The sequence below is a fragment of the Caretta caretta genome, chromosome 1 (genome assembly GCF_965140235.1).
Source record: "Caretta caretta isolate rCarCar2 chromosome 1, rCarCar1.hap1, whole genome shotgun sequence".
In the NCBI taxonomy this organism is placed as follows: Eukaryota; Metazoa; Chordata; order Testudines; family Cheloniidae; genus Caretta; species Caretta caretta.
The window spans coordinates 14,868,040-14,886,751 of NC_134206.1; the positions used below are offsets into that span (position 1 = coordinate 14,868,040).

General features: G+C 46.9%; 1 long non-coding RNA gene across 7 annotated transcripts in view; it reads left to right on the plus strand.

Moving 5' to 3' along the window:
• Positions 1-18,712, plus strand: part of LOC125632218 (uncharacterized) — a 143,281-nt gene that overhangs the window by 46,230 nt on the left and 78,339 nt on the right. For all 7 annotated transcript variants that reach the window (XR_012667360.1, XR_007355228.2, XR_012667345.1 and 4 more), the window contains one exon: positions 10,641-10,726. This is a non-coding gene — a long non-coding RNA (uncharacterized LOC125632218). The remainder of the gene's footprint in view (positions 1-10,640; positions 10,727-18,712) is intronic.

Sequence of the window (18,712 nt, forward strand, 5' to 3'; positions counted from 1 at the left end):
ACCTGCTGAAGTCAATGAAAAGACTCTTGTTGGTGTTACTGGCTTTGAATTAGGCCCTTCATGGGCTGTCCCTGTGCTCCTTATGATGGGGTCACTTACTGACATTGTACATCGGTAGGAATGGATTCCATTCCTATGGGATATATGCTGTAACATTTGGATGGCACCACCTTAGCTTACCATAAAGTGAAGGGAGGGTAAAAGGAGGGAGGGTTGTCTAGGGGTTAGACCAGGGATCTGCTTACCAAGACTCCTTTATTCTATCCCCAGCTTTGCCACTGGGTTGCTGTGTGACTCACTTAACTCCTCTCCATCTCAGTGTCTCTAGCTGTAAAACAGGGCACGCTGTTACAGGGCACTTGGGGTCATTAACGAACTCACAAAGATTTTCTTTGCAAGAGTTAAAGGCATTAGCCCAGGCGTCCTGGCCTGGCCAAAAAAAAATTCCAGCTCACATTCTGCTGTTATGATGAAAGGGGACGTGTCAGCCATAGAAAATGCATGTTAAGCAAGAAAGAGGAGACTTCTGGGAAAGCACTTCTCCGCTGCAAAATTAGTTTTGCTGAGTTTACAAGGTGTCGAAGGCTATGAATGTTGCATGCTTTCGTACCATGAGATGGTAAACAAAGTTAGCAATGTGCCTTTCTACAGAGCAGTTTATCAATCTCTCTCCTTCCCTGCCTGGCTTCCTTCCATCTTTTCTCATACTTTTCCTTTGTCTCCTGGACTTCTTCCCATTCTCTGGCCTGTCTTATTAATTTTCCTCTTTCTCAAAGAAAACCAGGCTTGCGGCCTGGAGACTTTACAATATTCTCTCATTGTCCTGGATTTAAAATGCCTGGCTGGGGGTCTGGAATGGACTGACACTGACAGACTTATTATTAAACTAATATTCCTGGAATTTTTATGAACTACAGAACTCTGCAGTCGTTTCTAACAGCATGGCATGGTTGCCGAAGAATTAGTGGACTTTGGTGAACCTTAAAAGCTACTGTAGCTGCATTTGGCAGCTTTGTCAACACCTGTGAGAGCTGCTGCCTAGATGAATGACCAAGAAGAGAAGGTGGAGGATGGTGGAAAACAAAGGAATGTGATCAACAGCCAGAGGCAAAGTTTCTCTGATTGAGCCTGTTTTCTTTCCTTTTCCTCTTGTGTGTTTGTCTGATTTTATTCCAGAGTTAAGTATTGTAACTAGAGGAAATATCATGACTGAAGATAGGCTACTCTGGATATTAGATGGGGTGGGATCTGAGTTACCCAGGAGAGAATTTTCTGTAGTATCTGGCTGATGAATCTTACCCATATGCTCAGGGTTTAGCTGATCGCCATATGTGGGGTCGGGAAGGAATTTTCCTCCATGGCAGATTGGAAGAGGCCTTGGAGGTTTTTCGCCTTCCTCTGTAGCATGGGGCACGGGTCACTTGCTGGAGGATTCTCTGCTCCTTGAAGTCTTTAAACCACGATTTGAGGACTTCAATAGAATCATAGAATCATAGAATATAAGGGTTGGAAGGGACCCCAGAAGGTCATCTAGTCCAACCCCCTGCTCGAAGCAGGACCAATTCCCAGTTAAATCATCCCAGCCAGGGCTTTGTCAAGCCTGACCTTAAAAACGTCTAAGGAAGGAGATTCTACCACCTCCCTAGGTAACGCATTCCAGTGTTTCACCACCCTCTTAGTGAAAAAGTTTTTCCTAATATCCAATCTAAACCTCCCCCACTGCAGCTTGAGACCATTACTCCTCGTTCTGTCATCTGCTACCATTGAGAACAGTCTAGAGCCATCCTCTTTGGAACCCCCTTTCAGGTAGTTGAAAGCAGCTATCAAATCCCCCCTCATTCTTCTTTTCTGCAGGCTAAACAATCCCAGCTCCCTCAGCCTCTCCTCATAACTCATGTGTTCCAGACCCCTAATCATTTTTGTTGCCCTTCGCTGGACGCTCTCCAATTTATCCACATCCTTCTTGAAGTGTGGGGCCCAAAACTGGACACAGTACTCCAGATGAGGCCTCACTAATGTCGAATAGAGGGGAACGATCACGTCCCTCGATCTGCTCGCTATGCCCCTACTTATACATCCCAAAATGCCATTGGCCTTCTTGGCAACAAGGGCACACTGCTGACTCATATCCAGCTTCTCGTCCACTGTCACCCCTAGGTCCTTTTCCGCAGAACTGCTGCCTAGCCATTCGGTCCCTAGTCTGTAGCTGTGCATTGGGTTCTTCCGTCCTAAGTGCAGGACCCTGCACTTATCCTTATTGAACCTCATCAGATTTCTTTTGGCCCAATCCTCCAATTTGTCTAGGTCCTTCTGTATCCTATCCCTCCCCTCCAGCGTATCTACCACTCCTCCCAGTTTAGTATCATCCGCAAATTTGCTGAGAGTGCAATCCACACCATCCTCCAGATCATTTATGAAGATATTGAACAAAACCGGCCCCAGGACCGACCCTTGGGGCACTCCACTTGATACCGGCTGCCAACTAGACATGGAGCCATTGATAACTACCCGTTGAGCCCGACAATCTAGCCAGCTTTCTACCCACCTTGTAGTGCATTCATCCAGCCCATACTTCCTTAACTTGCTGACAAGAATACTGTGAGAGACCGTGTCAAAAGCTTTGCTAAAGTCAAGAAACAATACATCCACTGCTTTCCCTTCATCCACAGAACCAGTAATCTCATCATAGAAGGCGATTAGATTAGTCAGGCATGACCTTCCCTTGGTGAATCCATGCTGGCTGTTCCTGATCACTTTCCTCTCATGCAAGTGCTTCAGGATTGATTCTTTGAGGACCTGCTCCATGATTTTTCCAGGGACTGAAGTGAGGCTGACTGGCCTGTAGTAATAGCACAGACATAGGTGAGAGGTTTTTTGCAGGAGGGGTGGGTGAAATTCTGTGGCCTGCGTTGTGCAGGAGGTCAGACTAGATGATCATAATGGTCCCTTCTGACCTAAATATCTATGAATCTATAAACCTGTGTAGGTTCCATGCTTCTGTTTCAATTTCCCTTATGGAAGTAGAGAATGAAGGCCAAGATTTTCAAAAGTGACCAGCCATTTTTGGTTCCCATCTTGAGACACTTTAAAGAGACCTAATTTTCGGAAGAGGAGGGAGTGCACAGCACTTTCTGAAAACGAGGCCCCTTTACGGTATCTCAAGTTGGGCCTCCAAAATCACCAGTGACTTTCAAAACTCTTGGCCAAAGTTTGTAACCTCAAAATAAGTTGTGTTAGGGAGTGCTTTGAAAGCCAGGGTACCATCCACTTTATTTAGTAAAATACAACCACTCAGCATGATGCTGCTCACCTACATCCCCCTTGCAATTGCAATTTGTATACAATGTGTTTCAGTTCCTGTCTTAAACAGCTAGGTAGCCAGGCTGGGTGGTGTTAAACAGATGCTGTGTTTCATTCCAGAGGTGGAGGCATTTCAGTGGTGGGTGTCTGTCTGTACATCCTTTTATAAAGCTCATTAATAACCTTCAGAAGGAACGATGATATATATATGTAAGGTACTCTGTTATTCACCGCTGAGGAAAGGCCTGTTGCAGTTTAGTGCCAGATGGGCAATCTTCTTTAATGTGATTTATAATATTGTACTGGTTGCCATCTTATGAGATGTTTCCTTCTACAGCAGTAGGATCGTGGGTCTTCCACCCACCCTGTCTGTCTACTTGTCAATCTGTCCATCTTTAAATATTTCCTATCTAGAAACAGTAATTCTGAGGAACACATCACTTGGAGAGCTCTTAAACATACTGGGCCACATTCTTCATCCATTTATGCCTGTGAAGCTACACTGATTTCAGTAAGGTCACATGTGACCTGAGACAGAAAATGACTCACTGTCTTCTTCAATGCGGTTGCTGGTGCACTATCGTAACATTGGGGGTATTCTGTGGGGAACAGACACACGGTGCTGAAGATGCAATACCGGATTCTATAAAAAGGGGAGAATGGGAAAAGTGAAAATCTCCCACCAGATAATCAGCAATAGCTGAGCATTATGGGGCGCCCACAAGAAGTAACCCAGCCACAGTGGTGATTCACGCCACGTCCCACATTGTTGCTTGCCTCTCACATCTAAACAATCCGATATGTTCTGTCTTAATGTGCACATATGGCTTCCTTACGCGTGAGGTTCCTGTTGCTCATCGAGACAGATGGCTGAGGGAGACTCAAGATTTTTTTTTTTTTTTTTACTGTAACTCAGCAAAGAGGCTGGGAAAGACTAAGGGGCAAGGGTGGTTTCCGGTGAGCCTCCTGAGATGAGAAATGGGTCTTTCTCTGTGCATCAGTAGCATGTCAGGGTAATTGGAAACAACAAGGCTGCATTGCAAAGCACCCGCATGGGTATTAAAAGCAAAGACTTTGTGGAAGTAACTATGTAACTTACAGAAGGATACAACAATTGACAATTGCTATGGATGTCTGACATGTCAGGTTGCTTTTCCCAGCTCCCTCGCTGAGGCCAGAAATGGAAAATTTAATGCATTTGGAAGGATACAAGTCCCAGGCCTTCTCTGTAAAGCAAGAGGCAGAGGGGCTGTTGAATGATGGTCATTTTTAACCAGTGAAGGAGCCTCATTGCAGAGGCAAAAATGCAAACACTTCAAGTGCTCGCACTTGTCCATTCCACTGTCGGTGTGTGCTTGCCTCGTGCACAATTATCGGAGAACTTTCTTTCCCTCAGTGGTAACCGTTGGGGCAGCTGGCTCCCCCTCTGCTGTCTGATGCCACTGCATGTTGGTATGAGAGGGCAGAGCCACCCTGACCCCTGTCAGTTCCTTCAAACCACCAGTGATGGTTGTCAGAACGATCTTAGAATGCTTATAATACATTCTTCCCTCAGTCCTTTGTATATATAGCCTCTTCATTTTTAGTTAGTTAGTTAACTAGCTAGTTATACTGGTAGTTTAGCCTTAGGTCTTTGGACTAAGTTTCCCTTGGCTAGCGTCTGAGTATCCCAAAGATGACACCATCTGTACAAGATGGCTTGGGTGCCTATATTAGTTTAGTCATCCCTGGATTGGTGCATAGACCCTCTGAAACTTTGGGAGGGTCCCTCTACTTCCCCCCTCTCCCACCAACCCTGACTTTAGTCATGGACACTTCAGATCTGGATTGAGGAGGTCACATGGGTTCCGTGCAGACTGAAGGTCTCTTGACATCTCAGGAGATAATGGCAGAGTTAAGAACTGTGTGACTAGCCTGTTCAGCCTTCCTCCAACGTATAGTATGGAAGAGCTTATTAATGCTAACAAGCAATTCTGCAACTGTGTTTTACATAAAGAGGCAGGGAGGGCTATAGTTGTCCCAGCTATGCTGGGAGACAATCTGCGTCTGGAACTTTTGCATAGCCAAATTAATTCCTATCAAGCAGCTTTCCTCCCAGGGAAGCAGAACACGCTGGCAGATCGACGGAGCGGGACCTTTTCCACTACAGCTGGACATCGCCAGATCCATCTTCCTGCACTGGGGAGGTCCCCAGTTGGATCCGTTTACATCAAAGTCCAAGAGAAAATGCTGTCGGTTTTGATCCCAGAGAGGTCTCAGCCCAATCTCCTTGACAGATCTATTCCTGCTGCCCTGGAAAGGACCCTCCTGTATGCCTTCCCTCTGATTCTCTTGCTGCCCACGATCTTGTGCACAGGCAAGCAAGACAAGGCTCATTTCATCATTATAACACTGGCATGGCCTCAACAACACTGGTACTCAACTCTACTATCCTTGTCAATCAAACCTCTGCTGTCTCTCCTGCTGGATCCAGACCTAATTTCTCAAGTCCACGGTTGTCTGGACCTCCCCAGCCTACAAGACCATCACCTGACAAATTGGATGCTTCATGGTTGATGCTAGACAAAAGATCTTGTTGTAAGGATTTCCTGGAAATACTCCCCAATAGTAGAAAACCCTCAACTAGAGGCACTTACCTGGCTAAGTGGAAGCATTTCTCCATTTGGTCCCAGGAGAAAGATGTATCCCCAGACAACGCATCCCTGAGCCTTGCACTGGACTATCTTCTTCACCTGAAACATCAGTTTACTGATTAGCTCTGGAAAGGTGCACCTGGCTGCCATCTCGGCTTTTTCACACCCCAGTGGATAGTAGGTCCCTTTTCTCCAACCCAGTCATTACCAGGTTCATGAAGGGCTTCATCAGACTGTACCCACAGGTGCACGATCCTCTCCCCCTTGGGATCTGAGTTTGGTCCCAGCAAAGCTAATGGGACTGCTGTTTGAATCCCTCGCAACTTGCTCTCTCTCTCTATGCAGGTAGCATTCTTAGTGGCAATTGCCTCAGCCAGAAGTGTGGGCAAGTTGAGAACCCTTAAGTACATGAGCATGGGGATGAGGAGAGGCTTCACTCGCTGGATGGTGAGAAAGGCTTTAGCTTTCTACTTGGACCATACTAAGTCTTTTAGATCCTCCACACAGTTGTCCACTAAGGTTGCTGACAGGGTCTCCACTTAGAGGATCTCATCCTGGATCTAACTGTGCATTTACTTGTGCTTCCAGTTAGCCACCAGCTAGAGTATTGGCGCTTTCTACAAGAGCACAGGCAACCTCAGTGTCAGTCTTAGATCACTGCAGAGCAGTGACGTGGTCATCAGTCTGCATTATGCCATTTCCCATCAGTTCAGGGATGGTGCCAGTTTCAGACAGGTTGTCCTTCAATCACTATTCAGGTAGACTCCAAGCTCACATTCATGTTTGTCCACGGGTGAGTCACCTGCAGTGGAATGGACATGAGCAAGCACTCGAAGAGAAAACAACGGTTACCTTCCTTTCTGTAACTGTTTGTAAAGGGGCTATGCTGGGGCTCGACCCTCTCCGGGGCAGTGGGGAGCCACACCGGCTCGCTACACACAGTTAACTTTGGGGAATTTGTCCAGCCACCGGAATCTCCCTTGGCAGCCCTTGCGGTAACTGGACGGAGCACCGTAGGCTTGAACCCTGAGTCAGGGCAGGGCACAAAATAGTCAGTAGCTCAGGCCCTCAGGCAGGGCTGAGCATATAGCCCAATGTTAGCAGGCACGGCCCTGGGTCAGGGCAGGGGTAACAAACAGTCAATAGCTCAGGTCCACAGGCAGGGGCTGAGCAGCACAGCATGTGTGAATTAGCCCAGGCCTCCAAGGACCTGGAAAAGGGGGAGACGGCCACCCACGAGTTGGGTGGCAGGGGGGGACGCAGGCCCACCCACTCCACTGTGTCCCGGCCCGGGGCCCTAGCAACGGCAAACGACCCGCTGCTGGGTCAGTGGGGATCCTGGCCGCCAGACACTGACATGGGCTCTGGCAGAGTTACAGCCGGGCTAGGGTCGGCTGCCCCCGGGCTACTTCCTGACTCCCCTCCTTCTGGTACCTGGGTCCCGGCGGTGCTCTCTGGGGGGTCCAGCACCAGGGGTTCCTTGGGGCAGTGGACAAGCGGCAGGGCCGGCCGCTCCCCCCGGAGAGCGGGCGCGGGCCGGGGCCGGCCAGTCCTGGCGTGGACCTGGGGCCGTGGGGTTTTCCCGGTCACGGGCTAGGTTGGCTATGTCTGGCCTCCCCAGCGGCTGGTCCTCTAGTGAGCTCTGAGGGCCCCCCCTTTATACTTCCAGGTCGCGCCTTTCTACTTACGGGTCGCCGCCTGTCCCTCTGAGGGGCGGGCTCAGAGCTTCCTGGCTCCGCCCACTCTGGTGTCTGTAGGGGCTCGAACCTCTCCGGGGTGGGGGGGAGCCACAGCGCCTCGCTACACTGTTGTTCTTGGAGATGTGTTGCACATGTCCATTCCATGACCCACTCGTCTCCTCCTCTTTATCAACCCATCCAATATGAAGGAACTGAGGAGGGTCAGGGCAGCTCCACACTCTCATACCAGCATGCAGTGGCGTCACGTAGCAGAGGTGACTCGAGCTGCCCCGACAGGTACCGCTGAGTGGAGAAAAGATCTCTCGTAACTGTGCACGAGGCAAGCACACGCTGAGAATGGAATGGACACATGCAACACATCTCGAAGAACAACAGGAACAAAAAGGCAGGAAACTGTTTTTTTCTCACAGTTGACATCTGACAAGTAGGAGTAGTGACTAAAAATGACTGAGGGCAGTTGCACATCTGCAGAGGAGTAGCTGGTCAAAGCAAGATCCGTTAGTAAAATGCAACATAGCTGCACTGGATACCAAGATCCTTTAGGCCACAATCCTGCAATCAGATCTTCATGGGCAGACCCTTGTGCCTACACAAAAATCCATGCAAGTTAAGGTTCAATCCACACTGACTCTGTTGCAGGCTAGGGGTCATATAAGTCAATTTCTACACTCATAATCCAACCATGTTACTACATGCTTTTTGGGCCATGATTGTAAATATCTCTTTAAATAAGGACTGTGAACATAAGAACAGCCATACTGGTCAGACCAATGGCTCATGTAGCCCAGACTCGTCTTCCAACAGTGGCTGGTGTCAGATGCTTCAGAGGGAATGGCAGAACAAGGCAATTATTGAGCGATCCATCCCCTGTCATCCAGTCCCAGCTTCTAGCAGTCCAAGACTTAGGGACACTCAGGGCATGGAGTTGTATCCCTCATCATCTTGACTAATAGCCGTTGATGGACCTACCCTCCACGAACTTACCAAATTCGTTTTTGAACCCAGTTATACTATTGTCCTTTACAACATCCTCTGGCAAGGAATTCCACAGGTTGACTGTCCGTTGTGTGAAGAAGTACTTCCTTATGTTTGTTTTAAACCGGCTGGCTATTAATTTCATTGGGTGTCCCCTGTTTCTAGTGGTTTGTGAAGGGGTAAATAACACTTCCTGATTCACTTTCTCCACACCATTTATGATTTTATAGACCTCTACTGTATCCCCCCTTTGTCATCTCTTTTCTAAGCTGAACAGTCCCAGTCTTTTTAATCTCTCCTCATATGGAAGCTGTTCAATACCCCTAATCGTTTTTGGTGCCCTTCTCAGTACTTATGCCAATTCTAATATATCTTTTTTGAGAAGAGGCAACCAGAACAGCAGGCAGTATTCAAGGAGTGGGCGTACCATGGATTTATATAGTGACATTATGATATTTTCTGTCTTTTTATGTATCCCTTTCCTAATGTTTCCTGCCTGTTTTCCAAGAAGATTGATGTCCTCCTTTCACTTTAAAAACTGCTCACCTCACTTGTAATCTTCCTGTTTTGTGTTATTCTGCACTGAGAGTTATATGAACATGCTGCAAAGGGATGGAAAACAAGAGCTTTCAAACAGACAGTGTCATATGTTCTGGCTGGCTGATAATTCCAGCCGGGAAAGCTTATAAAGCTCCAGACCCCAGTCCTTTGATCACTTGTGAAAATATGGTAGAAGGGAGGCCTCTGCTGATGACCCACTGCCCAGGCCCAGCAGGGTAGATGGAAAATGATGAATTAGTCTGAGGTAAGATGTCCTACTGAAAAACACATGTTTTATAGATTTCCCCACCCCCACCCTCTCAGTACTACTTGAAATCTATTATGGCAACTGGATTCTCTTTATGCTGAGGTATTGTAAAAAGGTGCCTTGGACATAGTGATCCCAATGAGTGTGCGATACTGCTCAGCAGGGTCTCTTTCAAGTCAGTGTCCATGGCAGGTGAGTCGTGCTTTAGGAATGAAAACCATGTTTCTTCTGTGGATGTCTGATTCCTGGCGGCGGTGATCCACCAGCTCTCCAAGGGAGTGCAGTCCTTCCTGTGGCTGCTCCCTACGAAAGCTGTTGTCACAGGAGTAAAAAGAAAAGGAGTACTTGTGGCACCTTAGAGACTAACCAGTTTATTTGAGCATAAGCTTTGATGCATCCGATGAAGTGAGCTGTAGCTCACGAAAGCTCATGCTCAAATAAATTGGTTAGTCTCTAAGGTGTCACAAGTACTCCTGTTCTTTTTGCGAATACAGACTAACACGGCTGCTACTCTGAAACCTGTCATAGGAGCGTGTGCCTGGATCTCCTCTCGCCTATGTTGGGGGGAGGGATGGCTCGGTGGTTTGAGCATTGGCCTGCTAAACCCAGGGTTGTGAGTTCAATCCTTGAGGGGGCCATTTAGGAATCTGGGGCAAAAATTGGGGATTGGTCCTGCTTTGAGCAGAGGGTTGGACTAGATGACCTGCTGAGGTCCCTTCCAACCCTGATATTCTATGATTCTACACTGGTGTAACCCTATTGACTTCAGGGGAATTGCTCCTGCTTCATGCTGGTGTGAGGGGAGCCACGCCTAAGGGCTCTGTGGTAAACACACATTTTGCCTGGCATTGCATGTGTGCCAAAAACACGTTTCTATTACAATAGAGCCTAGAGGCCCCGACCGAGATAGCGACCTCATTGCATTCTAGGAGCTGCACATATACACATTGATACAATTCCTGCTCTGTTGATCTTACAACGCATATAGACAAGACAAAGGGTGGGAGAAAGGATGTCTTATTATCCCCATTTTACTCATGAGGAGCTGAGACACAGAGAGATGAAATGACTTGCCCAAGGTCACACAGCAGCTCATTGTCAGAGATAGGCTTGGTCTTGACCCAATGTGTGCTAGAACTATTCAATAATTTGAAAATGTGTACTGAATATTGGCATTGTTTCAGTGAATAATAATTCATGGATTCATTTCTTTTTTTTTTTAAGTTATTCAACTAGCTGTACTAAGAACAGAACCAGTTTGGCCAAGGCAGAAATCAAGAATTGGACCAAATAGCTGCTGTCGCTGAGTGGTAAGGAAAACAATGATGCCACTGACTCCCCTTATCAAATGAGGTAGAATGGTAGATCCTCCCCTGGCTTCAGTGTTGCAGCATTTGGGCACATAATGTCTTTCAGGGCAGGGGTTATCTCTTTGTTATGTGTCTGTACAGTGCCAACAGGACCCTGATCCATGACAGGTGCAGGTGTGACAGTTGCCATCTTGGCCAACACATCGGGGACTGAACAAGGGGTCTCCAGAGAGAAAAAGCAAGAGCTACTACAGTTCACGCTAAAGAACCCAGGCTCTGTAGCAGGGGGTGGTAACAACTTGTATCCTCTGTCATTTGGTACCAAGGGGACCCTGTTACACACACTCACCAGTGGGTTACACATTAGTAATAATGATATAGAGTCTACCAGCCAGATTACATAGGTGTGGATTGCAGAATGAGCTTGTAAAGGTAAAATGCTAAAGCCAATCCACATTTAATGGCAATAGGAAAACAAAATGAAACTCAGTCCAACCAAACTTTGGCCTTGATTCTGATCTGATTGAAGCCCCTGTACAATTCGAGCTAACAGGAAAGACTCCCTTTGACTTCAGTGGGAATTGGGTTGGGGCCTTGCCCCGATGTAAATTGGATTAATGTCCGTGAAGTCACTGAGGGGTATAAAACTGAGGTGAGCAGAATCAGAATCAAGCCCAGTCTCTTCACTTCCTTTAGCCACTGAGTTTGGTGACACTTCTGCCTGAAATGAAACCGGGAGCTTGGCTACAGAGTATTTCTACAGGAAAACTACCCGGGGCGACTCACTTCCTCTGAGGAGCTAGTGCTGCACCTGTGAAATTAGCCACAGTCGGGCTGGCAGGGGGGCTGTTGACTCATTCAAACTCAAGCTTGAAAGAGGTACAACCATCGATTCTTCAGTTTAAACATGACCGTTTGTGTGTATTGGGAGACACTGGTCTTTCTTTCCAACACTAGCTGAGCTACAATCACCTTCAGTCATTCAGGTGTTTAGTTCATCTCCCAGATATGAGGAAAAAAGTTCCCACTTCTATCTTAGGGAAGGAGCTGGAGAGAGAGAACATTGTAGCAATTTAAAGGAAAGAAGAGGAATAATGACATACCTTATACATACACGCTGTCTCTTTGGAGGGGGAAAGAAACCTCCAGTACCGTTACATCGTGGTTGTGACGTTATTAATGTAATCTGTAACTGTATAGATCACTGTTGCAACCACTTTTATACAGTTGCAGCAAATATTGTATAAAGGTTGTAATGTAAGGGGTCTATAAAGAGGTTATGATTTTCTGGTTATGATTATGCTATCTGTATGCATGCATCATTTTTGTAGGTGAAGTTATAAATATTGGCTATGTACTTGTAAATCAATGGTTTTGATTCTAAGAAGCCTTAGTAAAGCATTTGGTCTGCTTCTTGAGAAAGAAATGTGCAAGTTAAGAGCCCAATCAAGAAACACTTAACTAACAATGGATCTTGGAAGACTCCAATCCACATAATGACAGGTTTCAGAGTAACAGCCGTGTTAGTCTGTATTCGCAAAAAGAAAAGGAGTACTTGTGGCACCTTAGAGACTAACCAATTTATTTGAGCATGAGCTTTCGTGAGCTACAGCTCACTTCATCGGATGCATACCGGAAACGGTATGCATCCGATGAAAAGCTCATGCTCAAATAAATTGGTTAATCTCTAAGGTGCCACAAGTACTCCTTTTCTTTTTCCAATCCACATAAAAAGTCTTCCTGGGAACATGCAAGGTAGCATGTGAGCAATGGCTGCCACCTGTAAAAACTGAGTCATGCATGGACATGACTTGCCCATGTGATTCCAAACTCGATCTTCCTGTAATTACAACAGTAAGAACAAAAAGGTGTTTTTACACCCGGAGGAGACTGTAAAAGGCTGATGCCTCATGTCCATCTGGTCTTCAATCTTGTTTCATATCTTTGGAGGAACTTTCTGAAGCTTTGAACAAAGGACTGAATGACCCATTCCAGCTGTGGATGTACTCCAGAGACTTGATTTAAACCTGCAGTTTATTCTATCACTGCTTCAAGCCTGAACCAAGAACTTTGCCATTGCTGTATGTAATTGATTCCATTTAACCAATTCTAGCTCTCATCTATATCTTTTTCCTTTTATGAATAAACCTTTAGATTTTAGATTCTAAAGGACTGGCAACAGCTTGATTTGTGGGTAAGATCTGATTTTTATATTGACCTGGATCTGGGGCTTGGTCCTTTGGGATCGCGAGAACCTTTTATTATTTTTACAAGGGTATTGGGTTTCATAACCATTTGTCCCCAGAACAAGTGGCACTGGGGGTGATACTGGGAAACTGGAGTGTCTAAGGGAATTGCTTGTATGGCTTATGGTTAGCCAGTGGGATAAAACCGAAATGTTCTCTGTTTGGCTGGTTTGGCTTGCCTTGGTGTGCACAGAAACCCCAGCCTTGGGCTGTAACTGCCCTGCTTTAAGCAATTTGTCCTGAACTGGCACTCTCAGGTGGGTCCCACCAGAACCAGCATTGTTACAGTGGTATTCTGTGTATTACTGTTTACCCAACAAGATAATTTCTTCTGTTTTCATTTGTACTGCTGTAGTGCGTAGAGGTCCCAGCTGAGGTTAAAAGAGTATGATGTGCTGGGTATTGTATAAGCTCCTAGTGAGAGACAGCGCTGCCCCAAAGACCTTACGGTCAGCAGACAAGACAGAGAAAGGAAGGATTTATATTGCTGTTATACAGGTGGGTAACTGAGGCACAGAGGTTAATTGACTCACTCAAGGTTACATAGGGAGTCCATGTCAGAGTTGGGAATGAACCGAGTTTTACTGAATCCCAAGCAGTGCCTTAACCACAAGATCACACTGCCTCTACACCATTGTTCCTGAATTCTGTTTGTCAGGGGACTGAATCATAGGAGATCAGGTCTAGTGCTCAGAGTCTGAATGGCAGAGCAAGGGTTGAGACAGAGCTGGAGTCAGGAAGCAGAGCCGAGGATCAGAGCTGGATTTCCAGGAGTCAGGGAAGGCAGGAGCGGGATTGATTCTGAGGCAGGAGTGAGGCTGGAACAGGATGGGAATAAGGCTGGGTGCAGGACAGGGTCTGGGCTGGAGCAGTAGAGGAAGAGGGCTTGGAGAGAGATGAGCACAGGGAGACAGAGTCTGTGGGTGTGTGCGTTGAGCAGCCGGCGAGGAGCTGCTGCTGCTGGGCTTAAGAACCGGCCTGTTGGCTTCTTCATCCAATCAGGCAGCCTAGCCGGTGGGTTAGGGTGTCAGGAGTACTGAGCAGGCACAGCTGCGGGGCTTTACTTTGGACACTGTTCCATCCAGGCAGACCCCGGTACCTATATGGAGCCCCACAGCTGTGCCGGAGCAGGGGGCCGCTGCACATATCCTGTTGCAGGATGGGGCTTGAGAAGAGCTGCATGCCATCTTCCGTGGGAAGAACTGTACAAGGAACAAGTCCGGAAGGCAAATAAATTGCAGAAATGCTGCCTCCAAAGTGTTCCCCACCCACGGCTGGCCCTCAGGGTGAGAAAACAGGAGTGGAGCTTGAATTGGAGTCTCCCGCATGGGAGTGCAGGGCCACGTCATGAGGCCACCAGGCAGATCCAGGGTTTGATGTGGGCTTTTAAATTTCAACGTGAGACATGGAGACTGCATTCTGTGTCTGATTTGGAAGTTCCACATTACGGAGGATCCTTTAATATCTTGGCAAAATTTCCACTGCAAACACCCTTGCCCAGAGAAGGAGGAAGAGCAGTTGTTAGCATCAGTCCATGCCCTATATTATTATCCCACTTCTGTCCTGGCTAGGAAGGTTCCCTTGTTTCTCCATCATGAAATGTAATGGGATTCTTCTAGGCTTTTCCAGGGCAATCTTTCATCATAGCAGGAGACCCAGCTGTGTTTCCAGGGATGATGTCACATGACCATTATTTGTCATGGTCATGGGTGGATCAGTGGTTAGCACCAATGAGCAACAAATGTTACTAGTGGATGGAATGTATTTTAGTTCTAGTTTATCTCCAGACAATAGGAACACAAGAACTGTCATACCAGATCAGACCAATGCTCCGTCTTATCCAGGGCCCTGTCTGCGACAGCAATCAGTACCAGCTGCTTCAGATGAAGCTGCAAGAAACTCGGAAGTGGGCAATTATAGAATAATTTGCTCCTAGGGAAACGTACTTCACTGATGGCTGGTATTTTTGGCTGTGTCTGCACTAAAAGTGCTACAGCGGCACAGCTTGTGTCAGCCTAGTGGTGTCTACATAGCGGCATAGGTTGGCTTAACTAAATTAATCACAGCCCTGAGCAATGTCGTTAAAAAGACCTCAGTCTGTAACGTAGACCAGCCCTCAGGGAGCAAGAGAAAGAAACAGAAATAAGGCGGAAAAGGGAAAGAATAGAGCCCATGTTTTTCAAAAGTGACTAACAATTCTGGCTGTCCAACACAGAGACACCTTGAAGGAGGCTGATTTTCAGAGGACTTTCAGCACTCTCTGAAAATCAGGCCCTTTCATGGTATCTCAAGCTGGGCACCCAAAAGTTAAGGCACCCAAAATCACTAGTCACTATTGAAAATCAAGGCCAGGTTCCCAATATGATACCTTTCTACCTCCTGGCATGCTCCCTGAACTGATAGGCAGAGGTAGATCTGAACCAAACCCTAGGAAAGAGACCCCGATTTCTTGTGTGTTCAATTTCTGTCTACTAGACACTTTCTCTTTTTTTAAATTGAGTGGGTCTAATATAAAGGAAAACATTAGCAAGCCTATTCTGATCTATGCCTGGATGAGTTTGAAATGGAAGCCCCCACATCCTCTGTTTAATGTGGCTTTTGATGTTACCTAATGTACTTGGACCTTCTAAAAGGTTCCATTTAGAGGGCTTAAATCTGGAAACCATTTGACAATTAAGCCAGAAGACGCGACAGGGTGTGTTTTATAGGACCCATTAATGGACGCCTCGGGGTGTGCTGCAGTGTGGCCTCCTGCCTTCACCCACCCATGCTGGGTATTAATGGCCTGATAAAACTCACCCCAGAGTGTTTTATTGCTGTGATATCATTTAAAGGGGGTGGGGGGAAGATCAGCTTATTGTTCTAAGGGAAAGCGCAGCCAAGATTTAAAAAAATAAAAAGAGCAAATCCAAACAAAACGGCTTCTTTCTGTGCTCTTTCCTAACATGCGCAGCAAATACAGCGCCAGCCACTTATTTGTGATCAGGCGCTTTGCGTCCTGGAACTGCTGGCGTTAGGCCTGACCCTGCAAGATGCTTCAGAGTACTGAGCACTCCCAGTCAGGTGCATCAGAACGGGGGGGGGGGGGGGGAGGGGCAGGGGACATGTCCCCATCACTTTTAAAAGTGGGAGGGCTTAGTGCTTTTTATCGCCCGTAAGGGCAAGCGATGTGGGGGAGGGGCGGAGAGGAGTGTGGGGGGTGAGGTATTGGAAGCAAGAGGCAGCATGGGGATGGAGCCTCGGGGTCAGGGTGGTGCAAGGGCGGGGACTCAGGGCGAAGGGGTGGCTTGGGGGCGGGGCCTCAGGCGAGAGGATCTGGCCCGAGGGGTGGATTTATGCACTTAGTTGCTAGAGGTGCGCTGCCTCTAGGGGAAATGGAGCATTCCTGGCTGTGAGTCATTTCCCAGAACCAGCCTCTTGCCCAATGGCAGCATGGCTCTGGCCAGGAAGCTCCATGGCTTGGTGGGACCCACGCTGCCGTGCGGCACCCATTCCTGTGAGCACGTGCTGGAGGTGCCTGTGTGTACAGCTGCTGGATGGACACTGGCCATGCTCCGTTAGGTAGGCTGTACCTCTATGTGCACAAGGCAGTGGGGGGCCTGGTCCATGTCCCTACTCCCAGCACTGTCTTGCCAGCTTTCCCATGGCTGGCCATGATGGAAATGATCTACTCATACCTTATGAAGAACATGGTTAGAACCAAGGGCAGGCTTTGCGCTCTGTAGAATACAGATGGGGTGGCTTTGGAGCCCTCTCCTGCTAACCAGCAGGTCCGTGTGGCTGTGGAATAGCCTCCCTGAGGGATTGGAGGCAACCCCAACACTTGGCAAATGTAAAGACAGACCAGGCTTGTAAATGTACAATGGGGAACAATCTGGCACTGGTAGGGGGATGGAATGGATGGTCAAATAGGTCTTTCCTATCCCCAGCCTCTATGGGCCACGTAGACTCTGGCCTTTAGCCCAGGCCATAAGTGCACAGCTGCATTGCCCTTGGAGGAGCAGCTGGGAGATAGTGCCTCTGGCATGTCTAATTTCCTTAGTGCTGATTCCTGTGCAGGAGGGGTGAACAATTTGCTTTGTCCATTGGGATGGAACATTTCTTCTGGAGCTGACGCGGGTAGTACCATGGCCCTGCCTTCTTACTCCTCTGGGCCCAATTTCAGCCATATGCATTGACCTGGTTTAATGGCCTGATGTACCAGTCTGAATCCAGCTTGTCACCAGTGAGTGGAATTCTGTCTGGAATTCTGTCTGTCTGTCTGTAGCCCTTGGTCTACCTCGCACTGAAGTTACATAGGGCCTTGAAGTCAAGGGCAAGAAGTTTAAACCTGATGTAATGGGCCATAGGGACTGAACTGCTTTGTCACCCTAGTGGTAGGTTCTCTGGGTCAGGTTGAGGTACTTCAGTGTTTATACTTTGTCCTTTGCTGGGGCCAGGGCTGGATTACCCAACAGGCAGACTAAGCAGTGCTTAGGGCACCAGCAAAGCAGGGGTCACAAAAAAAAAAGAGATTTTTTTTTTTTTAAATCTGATGTTTGATATTTCAAAAAAAGCATAGAAGTAGTCATCATGGGAAAAATCAGAACTTCGTTAGACTTCCTTACACTCCACTCCACACTCAGAGACTGGCCCTTCTTCTATTGATGAAACAAACACCATTCCAGAATATGTGGATGTGTCAGAGACTGTAACTGATCATCCTACTCCTGGTGGTAAAACAGACCTTGTTCTAGAAGGTGTGGATGTGTCAGAGACTGAACCTGCTCATGCTGTAAATAATAGGAGAAAAGATCCTGGTATGTGGGTTGATTTCGAAACCAATGATGTAGTTTACTGGATAGATCGTGGACCAAATGACTGTCAACACCACACTGGGCCATTTGAGAAATCACGTCGGACTTTTACCAATGGCAAACAAACAAGATAATGTCCACAAAAAATATTTTTCGGCATGAAAGTGAATGTTGAGAAATACACTTGAGAATGGCTACTGTATTCACCAACAGGGTCTGTGTACTGTTTTGTTTGCAAACTTTGTGCATATAAACCTTCAACATCCCGGTTTGCTGCAGATGGATTTAGCGACTGGCGGAATACTGTTTTAATTGAACAACATGAAAATAGCACTACTCACTGAGATTCAATGTTGACATATTTAAATCGAAGACAGGGCTTTGGATTGACACAAAATGGAAGAACAAATTAAAGGGGAGCGTGAATACTGGCAACATGTCTTGCAGCATGTTATAGCTGTTATTCAAACATTAGCTGAACGTGGTCTGCCTTTCCGGGGATCAAAGGACACATTTGGATAATTGCAGAATGGAAATTTCTTGGGATTGTTGGAGCTTGTGGCTCAGTTTGACCCATTTTTAGCAGGCCATATCTCAAAATATGGGAATGCTGGCAAAGGTAACCCATCATACTTATCCAAGACAATATGTGATGAACTCATTGGTCTAATGAGTGACAAAATTCGTTCAACTATTGTGGATGAAATAAGTACTGCTGGGTACTTCAGTTTATCTGTTGATCCTACACCTGATCTTTCACATATTGATCAGTTGAGTATTGTACTAAGATATGTGTCTCCCACAGATGGAAAACCAGTTGAATGATTTATAACATTCCTCAATTTGAAAGGCCACACTGGTGAAGAAATGGCAAATCAAGTACTGCATTATCTGTGCCAAGTTTGCAAAATAGATTTCTCAAAGTGCAGAGGTCAATCTTATGA